General features: G+C 31.7%; 1 protein-coding gene and 1 long non-coding RNA gene across 2 annotated transcripts in view; one reads left to right on the top strand and one right to left on the bottom strand.

The window, feature by feature from the left end:
* Positions 1–18,268, top strand: part of LOC126889599 (ankyrin repeat domain-containing protein 12-like) — a 131,498-nt gene that overhangs the window by 77,523 nt on the left and 35,707 nt on the right. The gene's annotated exons all lie outside the window — the stretch shown is intronic.
* LOC126889607 (uncharacterized) lies at positions 4,323–7,215 on the bottom strand. Its single transcript, XR_007700099.1, has 2 exons — positions 6,680–7,215; positions 4,323–4,586 (listed from the first exon to the last, which is right to left on the bottom strand). It is a non-coding gene; the product is annotated as an uncharacterized LOC126889607 (long non-coding RNA).

Here is an 18,268-nt window from a genome sequence, read left to right as displayed (position 1 = left end):
TTTTCTTCTTCTGCCGTAAGTTCGCTATAGTACTCATGCCATCTTTGTGTTTGCTCTTCTGTTGTTGTAAGCAGTTGTCCTTGTTTGTCTTTTAGTGGTGTGTCACTGTTGACATTCTTATTTGCAAGATGTTTAGTGGTTTTATACAGCTCTCTCTGAATATTTGTTTCGGCTACCTCTTCTGCTAAGCGTGCCATCTCTGTCCATTCTCTTTTGTAATTCCCAGCACTCTTTTACTTGTCGTAATTCTCCTAATTCCTTTTACTTGTCCTAATTCTCATAATTCCTTTTACTTGTTTATTTATATCTGCATACTCTTGGGTTATTCTGATTTTATCTTCTAATTTTTGTATTCTATTTAGTTCGGCCTTTAAATCCTTTCTCTTTTTTATCAGTTGCCATGTGTTATCACCTAGCCACTCTGTTTTCTTTTCTCAGTTGTAGCCCAACACTTCTTGTGCAGTTTGGTGTACAGCCTCTTTGATTATCTCCCATTTGTTTGATATATTTGTCTGTGTGTTGTTTACAGTTTCTGTGTTCAACTTTATTTTGTTACTCCACATTTTTCGGGTTTCACTGTCTTTCAGTCGTTGTATATTATCTTCGTTTGTTATATTGTTTACTCCCTCTTTTGGCCTTGATTTTTACTTTTATTTCCGCTATTAGTAGGTAATGATGACTTCCTACATCTGCTGATCTTTTATTTCGTACACCTAGAAGGATACTTCTCCATTTTTTATTAATTAAGATGTGGTCTATGTGATTTTGCGTTTTATTATTTGGTGAGATCCAGGTTATTTTGTGGCAGTCTTTGTGTGAGAAAAACGTTCCTCCAATGACAAGATTGATTTGTAGGCTAAGTTCTATAAATTTCTCTCCATTGTTGTTTCTTTTCCCTAGTCCATATGTTCCCATGCATTTTGCCACTCCCTTACTGTCTTTGCCAACTTTCGCGTTCAGATCTCCCATGACTATGAGTATATCTCCTTTGGTCAGCTTTCCGATAGTATCTGTTAATTGTTGGTAGAAATTTTCTTTCTCATCTTCTGTAGGTGCGTAACATTGAATAATGGTTTAATAACAATAATAAATTTAATAATTATAAATAAATTGAGGAGAAATCTGTAAATTTATTAAGATTAGATAACAACAGAAGCTAAATATTTCATTACTTACAACTAATTAATATAAATTTTCTAAAAATATCTTGAACATTGACTTACTACATACCAATTGGATTTATTTTGACATATTTGGGAATTATGGTAACTGGAATAATTTTTATTTCAATAGAATTAACTATTTCAAATGGGAAATAAGCCACAATTTAACTAAAAAATGGTTTTAATAACGTTTTGACGTCCACATCGGATGTCGATGTCAAAAACAAAATATTAATGTTTAATTAATATTTTGTAATACCATTAATATTTTGTATTTTGATAACGACGTCCGATGCGGATGTTGTAACGATAATAAAATCATTTTTTTTTATTAAAATTGGGGCTTATTTCCAATTTAGAATAGTTAATTACAAAAATGCCACAAGGAAATGGCTTGAGAACAACATTTTAATAAAACATTATCTAATATTGATTTTTTTAGTGAACAGGTCAAAGTAAACAAGAGAAAGTATTTACAATTTTTTTTTAAGGTGTAAAGGTACTATTAATACTAGAAAATAATAAAACAGATTTCTCCTGAAGAAGTTTCTCCAGATGTTGGTATTTTGGAGGTTACTCATCTCGTCAAAAGTAGTAGATATTCGTTGCTGCTTTTGAGAATAGGGCAGTTCACGTGTTCTCACATCCTCACATGAAAATTCTTAGTGGGGAAAAACCTCACAAATGTGATTTTTTCTAAGCAGTATACTACTGCAACTCATTTGAAATTACTTTGAAAAAATAATGTGAATTTGATTGAATATTCTTACTAGTATGGTTTGAAGTGGTCTTAAAACCGTTTAAGAACACACTGAAGGAAAACCATATGAATGTGCGTGGAAGAAATGTGCTGTAAAATTTAAAGATAGTGACATGAAAGTTCTTGCTTAGATTTCCCAGATTTTTAATAAAGAATAAAAAAATTATAAACATCTATTAATTTAGTGTTTTATTTAGTTTGCAATAGTTATTTCCAGTAAAATTTTGCTTAATTTTGTTCAGACATTTTCCATAGCAGCCAATTAAAATATGTTTTTATTGTACATTTATGGTAAAATCTAACAAAATTTAGTATAAGGTTCTAGAAATAAAAATGGATAAAAGTCGTTTTGGATATATGCATGGCAGGTCCACAACAGCAATTTTTATTTTAAGACAGCTAATGGAAAACTTGAGTGAAAGAGAAAGACTTGCACATAGTTTTTATTAATCTTGAGAAGGCATGTGGCAAAGCTACCAGAGACGTACTGGTACTAAGTAGGAAAGGAGTGCCAGCTGAATATGTGGTGCAAGATATATAATATGAGATGGTAACAATTAGCATTATAGCAAATGCATGTGAAATTGGTAAATTTTGAGTGAAATTAGGGTTCCCTGCTAAATTTATTCTCATTCATCCTGGATCAGATAATAGCTGAACTTTAATGGGAGATCCTTGGTTGTTAATGTAAGAAGATATTTTGTTGGTAGAAAAATTAGAGAGAACTGTAGGAAAAGTAAAGCAGTTAAGATAGGCGCTTGAAGAAAAAGGTTTAAACTTAAGTAGGACAAAACAGTATATTTTTTTAAAGATAGTATTCCAAATCTGCATAGATTAGTTAGCTTAAATAGACAAGAAATCACACAAGATAATAGTTTTATGTATCTGGGATCGACATTACTGGACATGGGGAAGTACATGGACATCAAGTTAATAGAAGTAGAGAATTAGATGAAGTGGAAAGTGGTACGCGGAGTAGTGTGTGATAGAAAGCTACTAATAAAACTAAAAGGTAAGTTCTGTAAGACTGGCTTAAGACCCACTATGTGAACTATGATGTATGGTACTGAATGTTGGGCAGAATACACTTCCGAATGTTATGTCTTGTTTTGATGTTTTTTCCTGTTAAAAAGTTGTGACCGGAAGTTTGACAAAAATGACTCAAAATTAGTGATATCCTATATCAGGGGTCACCAAATAGTTTCCCTGAGGGTCCGTTTCGACAACCTATGACACTTCTGAGGTCTGGATTTATGCTGCCTGTGTCTGACTGTTCTGATTCGGTTTCTTTGTGGATTCTTGTTAAAAAATATCCCCTATAAACAAATCAGAAGTGCGACGGGCGAAATTTTTGGGCTGAAATTGTTTTTTTAACAAATTCAAAGCATCACTTTTTTGCAGTGAAAATATGTTTTTAGCATTTTTGGGTCATCTTAAATAAAAAAGATCTGTCATTTTATTAAAACAGTTTTCAAACATTTAGTTTTCAGATTTTAAATCGCTTATAACTCAAAAACTATCAACTTTTCAGAAATATGACAACATACCTTTATTGTTTATAATTACCCTAAAAATACATTTTTCGAGGCAAAAAAGTAATTTTGAATTTGCTTAAAAAATTGACACTTTTCTGATTGGTTTAAAGGGGACATTTTTAAACAGGAATCCGCAAAGAAATTGAGTCAGAAACATTTTTCATACGAAAGTGGCCTCACACATTACATGGACTAATATGAAAAGGAAAACTAATAATATCTGATTGTTTTTGGTTACTGTATACTTTTATGTAAGTTTTCCTATTACAATAAATAAAATATAAATTCATTGTGTATTGTTTTGATGTTATTATCAGTATATTTTGAAAACAGCAGTATTGTAAATTGTTACTGAGAATATTTTAAAAATTAGGAATTTATATTTTGAATGCTAATGAAGTTTTTAGACATCTTCAATTTTGTAGAAAGGAAACTGAGGAATTTAAAATAAATAATCATAGTACAAAATGTTAATTAACATGTTATCTTTTCTACATTAGTTTCAATGCAAGGTGTTTGTTGCAAACTTATTAAGTCTGAAAATTATTTTAATTAAATGCACTTCTGAAAAGTACTACTTTTTAACATTTAGTAGAGAAAAAATGAATATAAAAAATGCACATGACAATTTTATATCACAGCTTACTTAATTTCAAAAATCAGAGAGAGAAATGAATTTTTTTATGTACAACCCGTCTGAAGCTTGGAGTGAGTTTAGTGCAACTGAGTCTCATTGGAGAGTTGAGATATTCATCTGTTAAGTGAGATATCTACCAATTTTTAACAAAGTTCATTCTTGATAAAGCGGCTTCGCACACATAAGTTGAGCCAAACTCAATTCGAATGTAGTAAAATAATAATACATTCGAATTATAAATTATATTTTGATTTGAGGATTTCAACTTTACAATACCAATTATAATAAAAACAGTACTTCAAAAGAACAAGTAGAGAACTATGAATACAACTTAACAATATTTTTACGATCACAACTTACATAAATAAAATTATGAAATTAAAAAATGTGACAAATTCAAGTATAAAAGGTACTCTTGCTTTAAGTCAGTAAAACACACCGTCCATACACTGGTTTCATAATAACGTCAGTTCTTCTTTTATTATGAAAATCTAAAATAAAAATTAGGCAAGTTTAAAAAATATAATTATATATTTATGTGTACAAAATCATAATTACAGTAGAACCTCAATTATCCGTCAGGGCACCGGACCAAGGGTATGACGGATAATCGAAAAGACGGTTAACAGAACATTAAAAAAAAATTAAAAATTCATAGTACAACTCTCAAATTTCATTTGTATGGTTTGTTTGACAATATAAGAGGGATTTGTGTTCGTACAATCAAATCAATTTAAAATATTCTGAAATAGGTGTTTGTTTTACTGTTGCTTCACATCTTGCGACGGCTGAATTTCTTAATCTGCATAATATCATGCAATCTACTTTATTGGCTTCTTCTTGTTGAGAATACCACTCGATGAAGTATTGCATATGCGATGCAGCTTCTCTAGATTATTTATGCAAATCTTTGTTAGTTACAATAGGTCCATCAATATAGCTACAGTCAAATTCCAGGCCTGTGTCAGCTTCTGAATCTGTTTGGTCCGCCTTTGTTGCCATTTCAATTATTTCTTTATCTGTCAGCAATGGATAGCCGTTTGTGTCCTCACCCCAAATCAAATTAGCTTTCTTTATTTTTTTGCATTAAAATTATTGCTAATGTAGTCAATACAACTTTTGTATGTACCCTGACGGTTAACAGAGGTGACAGTTAATGGAGAGACAGTTAATCGAGGTTCCACTGTACAACCAAATGATAGTCCATCATACTGATTTTAATCTATCTTAATTATTTTTGAAAGGAAAAACCATACCACGTTATATTTTAAGGTATATTTAAAAAATACATATATAAACATTTGCAAAAACTTCCTATTAATAGTTTTTTATGGCTTTCAATTCTTCGTTGAGAATTGTAAGGTCTGCATACATATTATTCCCAATAAGTATGTTACATATTCCCAAATAAGTATATTAATATTTTGCATGAATTTTTCAGTGTGGACTATCATAATGTTGATTTAAATTAAATCTCTTAAAACAATTTATACAAATATATAAGGTTTTTTCTACAGTGAACTTTCATATCGATGGCTTAGTGTGAAAACCTCGTATCTCAATTCTTTTCGAAAATGACATTTTGGTGGTTTTAGTTTGAAAACCTTGTATCTCGCCATTTAAACTGTTAGAAAAAATCCAAATACACTGGACTATTTTCTACAGCCGAAAAAAGAAACCATGTATATCAATCGCTCTCTTGATTTAGTGTGAATACCACCTATACATAACCAAGAATTTGGTACTTAATTTGAAGTGTTTGTTTGAGAGATTCTACTTGGAGAAGTGTTTTTTGTGAACAACAAAATGTACTCCGGCATATAGAAACATTTTATGAACCTTAAATCAAAAGATTTGTATTGTATCGACCTAGTATTTGGAGGTGAGCAATAAGCTATGAAAAATGAAAACCTCATAAATAATAATAAACACAACCTCATTTGAGATAAAACATGTATATCAAGATATACGAGGTTATCATAGTTACTTGGGCAAAGGCTCTATATACTGCAAGGATATTTATGTGTTTATCATAGTTAATATTTGTATTTAAAATTTAATGGCGACATTTAACACTTTTAGCTCTGGGCCAATATCAGATATTTGTTTCAATGTGCTCGAATTAAAAATATGTAACGTAATTTTTGTTTTTAGGTTATATTATGCAGAAAATCAGTTTTTTGTTTTTTGGTTTTCACACTAAGCCATCAATATGTTGAATTAAAGTACATTTTAGGCTACAGTGATGTACAATAATACAGATAAAATGTACTTTCACTAACACAAGTATATAATTTAAAACAAATTTAGTGATTAGAAGTCTAATGATCCAAAAATGCCAGTAGGTATCAGATCCATAGACATCGGATCTTTTTGGAAAGTGTGTACTTATCTTTTGAAATATGAAAGTATGTACATACAAGGAGTGAAGTACATATTTACATGTATAAACTCCATGTTAATAATGCAAACCCCGACCGTAGTTCACTACAATTGGCCTTTGCATGAGTTAATTAATGTGTTAATGTTTAATTAATTTAATTTTACTACAGATACCTATGGAAATATAATCAGAACAACTTACCATTTTTCACATAAATTTTCCTCCTTTTATTTGATGTCTTCAATAATAACTTCTCTATTTATTTGGTCCAAAGAATTTCCATCATAGAAATAACTATTTTTATCAGTTTTAAAGACTCTCTATCTCAGTTTTAACAGAATAGGAACATAATTATTACAGCATCACACAGGTTGTCCAGAACTTTCGATTTTAATTTTACATTGTTCCTTGTAAAAATTGTTTTCTGCTTGCTTCATCTCCATTTGATTGATTTAAGAAAATAATATCACATTCACAGTACATAATATACATAACTACCTATTATTAATATGAAAAATGTATGAAAATAAATTGGTAAATTAACCAAAACAACAAACAATTCCCAAACACAACCTCACAAAATTCATGAAAATCAGATGGCGGTCACGACCAATCGGCAAACGTATCCGCTCTCATCGGATGCGCACGGTGAAACGAATTTTGGACGACTTTGCGCAGATTCGCCAAATTGGAACATTGAAAACAATGCATTTTTCGGGGAGTGAGCTTACTGATTCCTCCAGGGTTGCCAGATTGGGGGAATTTCCCCCAAATTTGGGGTATTTTTTCTTGTTTGGGGGATTTTTTGGGGGTATACACTGAATGGGGGATTTTTTGGAGGAAAATTTTTTCGCATTGGGGTTTTTTGGGGTATAATTTTAAGAACACATTCCATTGCTTGGCCGATTTTAAATTTCAAGTTAAACTGTGATTCACAAAAATCTTTGAATATAAATTCATTTAAAATCGATTCTGCCATCTAGTACAAACTACTTAACTTATTTTGTAAAGCATTACAGTTTTCTTCAATAGCGACACAACAAAATTTGGTTTTTGTGCGCTTGATGGTGTATTTAAATATTCATAATGGTACCTATGTGAAACACAGAAAATCATATCTCCTATTGTTTAACTTTATTTGCTTTTCTAGAATTAACTTTGAAGAAGGTTGTATTTCTGGTGTGTTCAATAATACGCATAATTTATTTAAATTAGTGTTTGTAGACGTGTTAATCTAAAAATATGCCTAAAGAAAAGGAGTATACCCGAAAATACCGACTCGCTTGGGAATCGGATGCTGAACTTAAAGGAAGGTAATCTGTTTAATAGAATTTTAATGGTGTGGGTCATTAATAATTAATTATTCTATGTATGATGGATTGGTCCTGTATCAGAAGATGACACAAAATCATTTTGTAAGATATGTAAATGGCAGATTTATAATATATTGTATAAAATTTACTAAAATTCTACGCTGGTAAAATGTCACTTGACAGCCAAAAAAGAAGAAAAAATGACAGATGACAGCCCAAAAAGAAGAAGAAATGACAGATGACAGCTCAGAAAAAAAGAAGAAGAAATGGCAAATTAATTTTGGGGGATTTTTTTAAAAAAATGGCATTTTTGGGGGAATTTGTAGTTCAGGTTGGGGGAATTGTATAAATCGGTCTGGCAACCCTGGATTCCTCCTATATTGTGTCTAGACACGATAGATTGGATAGATACAAGTTGTTTCATTATAACCTATCCTCCAAAGTTAACCTAGGAACCCTACCACGTGTTACATTATAACATTACACACAGTAGCAGAGAGCGTGGTAAAAATCCAAAACGATTTCTCAAGACAATTCTCCATTGCAAAAATTTACTAAGACAGGTTATTGGACTATCGTGTCACTTATTTAACCCGGCATTAGAGAAAATAATTCGAGAGTCCCAGATTAATACGAATGGTAACTACTATTTTTAACAAATTAGTACAAATTGTCGGATACGCAGATGACATAGACATCATAGGAAGCTCCACAGAATCTCTGACTGAAGCATTTCGGTCGTTAAGAGTATCTGCACAGAGAATGAGACTAAATATAAATGTTCAAAAAACCAAATATTGTGTTGCACTAGGCCAAGCAACTCGACACCTACAAGAATAATAATTGACGACCTAGAACTGGAAGGTGTCGACACCTTCATATACTTAGACTCGCTGCTAACTAAAGATAACAATGCCAGTGAAGAAATTAAAGGAAGAATAGTGCTGGCCAATAAGTGTTACTAAGGCTTAAGAAGACAGATTGCCTAAAAAATACCTAGATAAATCAAATTGCCTGTCTACAAAATACTAATGAGGCCAGTGCTAACATATGGTTCAGAAACTTGGCCACTTACATAGAATGACCAGGAACTGCTGAAACGTTTTGAGCGAAAAATTCTAAGAAGAATATATAGAGTGATAAAAGAAAAAGGTTTGTGGCGCAGACGTTACAACTTTGAGTTGTATACCTAGAAGTTTTGGAGAACCTGACGTTTAGTCCAGGGTAATAAGGTTTTTCCCATGACACTCGAGCAGTCAGGGTACTGATGCGTTTTTTCGACAGGTAATACCTATAATAATAATAATATCGTATGGCATTTTTGCCGGGGAGATCCTTTCGGATAGTTCCAGCGCCAATTACATCTTTAACCCTGTTTCAAGTAACTAGTGTCGATGTACACTAGCCCAGGGGGACCGACGGCTTAACGTACTCTCCGAGGCACGGTGAGACGGCTCGTGTCATTATTGGAAATGAAAATGGTTTGTCTTTGGCAGGGATCGAACCCACGTCTACTGGCTTATGAGGCCAGCGTTTATGCCGTTACCCACGGCCGACGGCCGCTCACCGGTCGTGGGCAATACCTATAAGAGCAAATTGTAACTATTTTCTGCGTAGGATCTGGCGGCCATTTTTATTTATAAACAATTAACTGTCAAAAAATGACATTTTTCCCTTTTTTTTCAAATCAATGGAAAATAGTGAAACTAATGGTTTTTTAGTACAAATATCTTTGAGATTATGGAAAAAGCTTTAAAATGACGTATTACAAAGTTTGATATACTCATTAAATGTTAATATAATTGCGAAAAAAGGTCGGAATTGTAAAAAAAATTAATTTCGCAATATCTATTGTAAAAATTAGTGTAAAGCTTTAAAATTTTTGTCATATGAGGGTTCTTTGGTGCTTAATATGCGATAAAAATTTCAAAGTGATTCATTCAATTGTTTAAATTTTATTCAAATTGTTTATCCCAGAGAGCATTTTTTTTGCAATAACATAAGTCAGAAAAAAAATGACGTTAGAACCATTCCATAGATGTCAAATGAAAGAGCATGAGCTGTGTTTTCAATTTGGTTTAAAAAAAGCGAATAAAAAATGCATTTATTAGTAATAAATAATTATGCAAAAGTATCGTAAATCTTTCCTTATAAACTTTTTATTTTGTTATATAAGAAATTATATATATTTATTACAATTTTTTATCAATTATGATATAAATAACATTACTTGGTAGTTGTGCACTTAAAACAGGGTAAAAAAGTTAATTTTTTTAGAAAAAGTTATTAAAAAAGTTTATAAGGGAAGATTTACGATACTTTTGCATAATTATTTATTACTAATAAATGCACTTTTTATTCACTTTTTTTAAACCAAGTTGAAAATATAGCTCATGCTCTTCTATTTGACATCTGTGGAATGGTTCCAACGTCATTTTTTTCTGACTTATGTTATTGCAAAAAAAAATGCTCTCTGAGATAAACAATTCGAATAAAATTTAAACAATTGAATGAATCGATTTGAAATTTTTATCACATATTCACCAAAAAACCCTCATTTGACAAAAATTTCAAACCTGTACACTAATTTTTACAACAGTTATTGCGAAAATATTTGTTTTGCAATTCCGACCTTCTTTCGCAATTATATTAACAATAAGTAGGTATATGAAACTTTGTAATATGTCATTTTAAAGCTTTTTCCATAGTCTCGAAAGATATTTGTACTAAAAAAATCATAAGTTTCACTGTTTTCCATTGATTTAAAAAAAAAGGAAAAATGCCATTTTTTGACAGTTAATTGTTTATAAATAAAAATGGCCGCCAGATCTTAAGCAGGAAATAGTTATAATTTGTTCCTATAGATATTACTTGTCGAAAAAACGCTTCAGTACCCTGGCTGCTGAAGTGTCACGAACAGGGTATATTTTTGTCTTATTACCCTGGCCTAGTTGTAAAATTCATTAAGATATCACGACTTAAATGGATAGGGCATGTAATCAGGCGAGAGGAAGATGGCATAGTCAGAAAAGTTTTTGACTGAAGAGGGCCGATAGGACAAAGGACAACGAGCAAGAGGAAGTCCGAGACCTAGGTAACAAGATAACTAAGGGAACGATTTAAAATCTATTGGAATTAGAGCATGGAGAAAAGTTGCCAGAGACAGGGGCGAATGGAGGATCGTTCTGAAGAAGGCTTTAGCACATAAAGAGCTGTAACGCCACTGATGATGATGAAGATATGAATTAGATAGGTACTAACAGATCGTAACATGGTAAATAATTACAATTAATTTGAATTTCTTACAGGCTTTTGATAAAGTCTGGCACACTGGCCTGCTATACAAAATAAGAAAAGTCCTTCCTCTCAACTACTTTCTAATCCTCAAGTCCTATCTCTCCGACCGCCATTTCCTTGTAAAAGTTAAAGATCAGTGCACTAACTTTATATCCAATCAAAGCTGGAGTACCTCAGGGTAGTGTCCTTGGACCAGTTCTCTACCTACTCTACACAGCAGATCTTCCTACAAGCCAAAACATCATCACAGCCACATATGCAGATGACACAGCAATCATTGCAGCTCACTCAAACCCGTACATCGCCTCGCAACTGCTCCAGACAAATCTCGACAGAATAAATATCTGGTTACAAACATGGCGAATTAAAGTAAACAAAATCAAGTCAGTACATATAACGTTCATACTAATCGAAAAGATACGTGCCCAACCGTCTCATTAAATAATCAAGTACTACAACAAAAGGATGATGTAAAATACCTAGGTATGCACTTGGACCGCAGATTAACGTGGAAGAAACACATATTCAGGAAAAGAAAACAGTTGGGTCTGAAACTCAATAAAATATACTGGCTGACAGGAAAAAGGTCACAACTGAGTTTGTACAATAAAATTTTAGTATACAAGGCAGTGATTAAGCCAATATGGAGCTATGGTATCCAACTGTGGGGATATGCGTCGAGATCCAATATCGACATCCTGGAGAGATTCCAATCGAAAACCTTACGCATTATCACGAATGCACCGTGGTACATGCCCAATGAACACATCAATCGTGATCTCCAAATGAAAACTGTCAAAGAAGAAATTGCCAGTTACGCCCAAAAATACGATATCCGACTACAAAACCACCCCAACAGGCTAGCGAAGAACCTAATGAGACCCCAGGCAAACAGAAGACTAAAGCGAAACACTCCAAGCGATCTACGAACAAGATTTTAAATTTTAAATTTTCAAAAATATTTTATTTATTAGAATTTTATTTATAGGGTTTTATTTATTAGTCACAAATAATTTTGTTAAGTACTAAAATTATGATTTCATAGGTTATTGTCACTGGACAGTCTCCTGGAAGTCTCTTTTAATTGTTAAACAATTTACTTATTATAAATAAATGGGATGTTAAAAAAAATTTGAATTAGCTGTGAAATTTACATTTTGTTCACCCTTCCACTATATTATGATGTTTCCATTGTTCTGAACTTAAAGATCATCTTCATAAGTGGCTCGATAATCCGTTGTGGCTCTTGGCCTGCTCGCAAAAAAGTTGCCACTCCTGTCGATTTCTGGCCTGGCAACTTCCCTCCATCTTTTGACCCTTGCAACTAAGAGCTATCATGTTATTCATAACACATTTATAATACATTTGTCTTTAATCTTCTTATCTCTTTGTTCCACGCAGGTTTATTTTTGCAAAATATTCAGAATTTCTTGACCTCAGATATTTAACATACCGTTTATTTATGTTAAAGTATTTTATAAATTAGCAGTCGTAAAGTAAAATAGTCAATGGGGTATTCCAAATCACTGCAAATGTTGTCTACCAAGAGCTTTTCATTAGTTTTACAGAACAAAGCACTTTTTTCTTGGTCACATCTCTTTTCATATGCCTTTATAGTACAGTTTGCCCTATTTCATATTTTTCTGTAACTTTTATGAACTTTTTATTAAACTGCCATCATTCTGAATATCATTAATTATTGCTTTTTTAGAAACTTCTTCTTTTTCAAAACTATTTACAAAATCGTTTCATCAAATGTTTTACGTTTGATCTACTATAATACTTATAGGTATTAATCTTATTACTGGAGGTACAGATCACGATGTAAATATGTAATATTTATAATTTATAATAATAAACCTACAACTATCTGAAATGTTTTGAAATAAAAAATCGAAGAAGACTGATGAAAAAAGTGTCGGTATATAAACATGAACCATCAGTTTACTTGGGGAGACAAGCGAACCAAAAAGAAAAAATGAAAGTCATGTATTATTCAACGCAAGCAAGCAGAATGACCGATCAAAATCTTTCATAACCTTTCAAAACATACAGTATAGAAAAAAATTAGAATAACCTCGTTAGGGCCCGTACACATGACGTCGCTTAACGCCGCGTTTTACGTGATAAACCCTAAGAGCCCGTTCACATGACAGGCGCTTAACGCGCTTTTTGATAACGTATGATTACAACTACAAACATTCTACTTGAGACCGTTCACATGCTAACGCGCGTTTTAGGTCATTAAAACGCGCATGTTACTCATGTAATTCTAAAAGGGGTCGTGCGTCGGAGTGTTAATAGTTCACTATCAAACTCAATTTTTTTTCCATTGGAATACAATACACAATACCACCGCGGTGGCCTGTCAGGACCAAATATTGTGTAATTTTTCTTCTAACCTTTGGTACATACAAATTTAAATTCTTTTTTGTAATACCTATTGGTTTACGTTTATACTAACCTTAAAAAATGTTAATGCTGATGTTTTTGTATTCTTAGATAGGTATATGGCGCCAAATAAAAACACTAATTTTTGGTAATCGTTTTATTGCTAATTTACAAAGCATAAAAAAAATTTAAATGCAAAACAATTTTTTTTTATAAACTCAACTCAACTAAATATTAACCCCATGCGCAGAAACTATAATAACTTAAAATACATTAAATATTTCGGTATTATTTCCTGGATATTACGTCATATGCTCCATGCAGAGCCAACATTTGTAAAATTTGCAAAAATAATGAGTTTTTCGGGTTTTGTAATACTATTTTATCTACGACTGATACATAATATATGTATTATACTTGTGGTGTTTGCAATATAATGCCATATAATAATCCCTTAGGGATTAATAATGCGGGATTAATAGCTATTAATCCCTCTGGCACAACAATCACAAAATTCACCACGGAAACAAAATAATCAACCTCAAAAAGTGTCACTCTCAAACGAATAGTATATTTGACAGTTTGTGTTGAGATGGACGAAAATGAAGAATCTTTTAATTGTACACCACCAGAAATTGTAGAACTAGCTACAGCAACAGCATCTACCTTAATACCTGAAACATCGAAATCCATTTATAATAAAACGTACGCAACCTTCAACGAATGGCGTGTTCGAAACAACGCGAAATCATTTTCCGAAAATGTTCTGCTGGCCTATTTCGCTGAATTAAGTGCAAAATATAAACCGTCTTCATTATGGTCATTCTATTCAATGATTAAATCTATGTTGAGAATAAACCATGACGTTGATCTGGACTACAGCAGATACTATCGCTAAAGAGATAAACAGTAATGTACCATCTTCTTGTTCTACAGCAATCGAGATCCCAAATATTTGTATTAAAAACTCTACTAAAGTTAATGATGATTCTCAACCAATTCAGTTTATTAATTGTACTATTACTAATTTTAATGTTTTTAACAAATAAAGTTGTTCATTAAAAATCTTAAATTAATTAATTTGTCGTAGATAAAGTAGAGTATACTACTCGCAATAATGGCTCTCATTCCCTCGGAATGTTACTCCCTCGCCGCTAACGCGGCTCGGTTCGTAAATATTCCTCGGGAATAATAGCCATCATTATTGACTCGTGGTATAATCTACTATTATTTGGTGATGGATCTGGTTGTTGTTGGATTGGCCGACCAGAATATTTTTATCTATGGCATTACGGATGTATTGATGTAACCCTGATGTTGTTGCTCGAGAAGTCATATAATCCTTGACCAACTCTAACCTAAAAGCTTTTACAAATAATTTTCTGTTTTTGCTAAAATCCACATCTGGATTATTTTGTCTAGTAATAATAAACGCATTAAAGCTAGCTACATTGAGAATTCCAAAAAAAAAATAGTTAATGGCCAGCGCTTAGTATTTCTAGCAACATTGTATGATGAAACCATTTTATCAACAAATGGACACCACATTTTGTGTCATTGTAAAATGACACAAACGTATGGCTTGCAAATTGTAGAAGCCTCGGAGGTGTAACCAGATAAGGTTCCCATTGTTTTCATTCTGGTGGGGTGTAGAATAGCATTATGTTGTTTTATATGCCATTAGAGTGAAAACTTAGTATTTTTGCTAGCAGTTGCCGCTAGGGCATCTATGCCTTTTCGTTCGGTGCAATCCGGGACTGCACGCTGGGGTTTGTTTTGGTTGGATCAGGGAGAGCAGCATATGTGCCTCCTAATGAGAGACTAATAAGTTTCGAAAGCGGTAGGGGTGCTTGCAGCACTCTCTGATTGGACTAGAATATGGTTCGGCTGTGTTTTTGTTTTGCAACGAAATTGAAAATGGTTATTCATTTTTCATTGTAAAATAAAATAACTTCGGGTACAGAGCATTCTTCATCAACATTATCAGTGTCATGTAGAGATGATATGTATCATTAAAACGTTTCTTCCTTTTTTTTTGGTACAAACGACACTACCATAGTCTTTCAACAAAACAAATATAGAGGAGTTAACAGGACGACCTTTTATATTTGAAATAATTATAGTCCAGGGCGCAGCTGTTTTGAGATGGACGTTGAGAAGTGACTCATATTTTTTGCAGAAATTGCTTGGAAATAAATCAAATAATAATAATTGAGTTATACTCCCACTCAGAAAGGTCCGAAACATTGTTTAAATAATCAAAATGTCAACAAATGAAGGAAAAATTCGATTTTTTTCTTAGTTTTTTGATTATAACTTTCAAAGTATTCACTTCCGAGAAAAGTGGCACTGGCATAAAAGTTGCGTAATTAAATTTCCTACAATATAGGATTGGTGAAGAATTTTAAAAATTGTCACCCTTGTTGCAAAATAGCAATAATTGCGAAAAAACAAGTAGTCGCATTTTATGTTTTTCACGCATTTATGCTACACATAGAACCTTCATATGTTACACAAAAAACTTTATGATATAGTCAAACAATACTGTAAATTGATTAAGATCGGTTTAAAATATTTTGCAAAATAAATTTTTCAATCCAGCTTTCGCAAAAAAATCATTTTTTCAAAATGTTGCAGGACTGAAAATAAAACAGATAGCAAGTTGAGTTTTTTTACATATAGAAGTATACTGTACCTTTCATTTGCAATTTGCAAAATTAAAGTAGGTTAACTACCACGGCGTCAGGAATTTTTTTAAATAAACATTAATTTTTGGTGTTACGCGCAGGACAGCGGTGTTCGATTCACACAAGTTGATTTCCACCAAAATGTCTTCCAATCTTTATCTAATATACAGAGTGAGTTTTATGTATGGAAACACTCAGTTATCTCAAAAACGGCTTAAACGATTTTTATAAATTTTGGTAGGTATGGGTTTTCTAATGCGGCCGATATTATACTGCTAATTACATTGTTGTCATATTTTCCGTTTTTCTGAAAATCTAATGAACTTTCTTATTTCAAATGGAACACCCTGTAAATTTTTTGTGTTTTGAAGTCACCAAGAAATCCTGATAATTTTTCATGTTATATTCCCTATACCTAAATACCATAATTTCTGAGTTATTGCTACATTTATTAAAAAAAAATTTAACAACTTATAAAAATCAATTTTTTTGACCCGTGTACACTCTTTTAGGTTGTTTGAATCATGGGGAACAAAAAAGATATTTTATAATTTTCCTCTAAAATTAATCGTTTCCGAGTTATAAACAATTTAAAACTGAAAAAAATCGAATAATGACGATTTTCAAGGTTCAAGAATACAAATAAATAATTTTATGTTTGAATCTACGAAGTACCCAAATTCAACCTCAAGCCTTATTTTATCAGATACCGATAAGTAATTTAAGATTGTTTCATTTTAAAACATTGTAATTTTAAATGTTAATGTAGCCCGATCGCCCGTCCTCTCATATGCACTTCATTAAAAATTAAAAATCAATGTTTTAAAATAAAAAGAGACAAAAAATCTTATGGCAAGCTATCAGAAGAAGAGTTGGGCTTGAATTTAGGTACTTTATAATTTCAAAAATTATATTTTTTTACTTGTGTTTTAGAACCTTAAAAATCGTCATTATTCGATTTTTTTTCGTTTCAAATTGTTGATTACTCGAAAACGATTAACTTAAAGAAAAACTACAAAAGACCTTTTTTGTTCCCAATGATCCAAAGAACCTAAAATAATGTCCACCTGGGCCGAGAAAATTGATTTTTATAATTTGTTTAAATTTTTAATTTTTTTTTTTAAATAAATGTAGCAATAACTTCGAAATTATAGCATTTAGGTATAGGGAATATAACATGAAAAATAATCAGCATTTCTTAGGGACTTCAAAACGCAAAAAATATATAAGGTGTTCTATTTGAAATAAGAGAGTTCATTAGATTTTCAGAAAAACAGAAGATCTGACAACAATGTAATTAGCACTATAATATCGAACGCATTAGAAAACCCCCACCTACCAAAATCTATAAAAATCGTGCAAGCCGTTTTCGAGATAATTGAGTGTTTCCATACATAAAACTCACTCTGTATAATTTTCTTACTCTACATTTTGTCGTATTTTAATATTTTAATTCCACAAAATCAAACTAATTTGATTGTTGTCTGTGAAATATTGTTTAAACAATTGCATATGTTTAAAAATAATAAACTTTTATTCTCTAAGTTAAAATATGAACAAAGAGAGTTTTTGCTAAAAAGTGTTATTTCAAAGGACAGAGTATGTGTTTTTATTTTGCAATAAACAAATTTATTTATTTATATCGAAATGTACTAAAAATTAAAATTTATCAATCATTACCAAAGGTCATTGGAATGCCCAATCAGAGCAAACTATCCGCTGTCCTGCGCGTAGCACCAAAAATTAATGTTTATTTAAAAAAATCCTGACGCCCGTGGTGGTTAACCGATTTTAATTTTGCAAATTGCAAATGAAAGGTACAGTATTCTTATATATGTAAAAAAAAATTCAACTTGCTGTCTGCTTTATTTTTAGTTCTGCAGCATTTTTAAAAAATGAATTTTTTTGCGAAAGCTGGGTTGCAAAATTTTATTTTGCAAAATCTATTGAACCGATCTTAATGAAATTCACAGTATTGTTTTACTATATCACAAAATTTTTCTGTTTAAAATATGAACGGCCTAAGTGTAGCATAAATGGTTGAAAAACGTAAAATGCGAATACTTGTTTTTTTATGTTTTTTTCGCAATTATTGCTATTTT

This window comes from Diabrotica virgifera, chromosome 8 (genome assembly GCF_917563875.1).
Source record: "Diabrotica virgifera virgifera chromosome 8, PGI_DIABVI_V3a".
Classification (NCBI taxonomy): domain Eukaryota; kingdom Metazoa; phylum Arthropoda; class Insecta; order Coleoptera; family Chrysomelidae; genus Diabrotica; species Diabrotica virgifera.
This window is presented reverse-complemented; position numbering and strand designations above follow the sequence as displayed.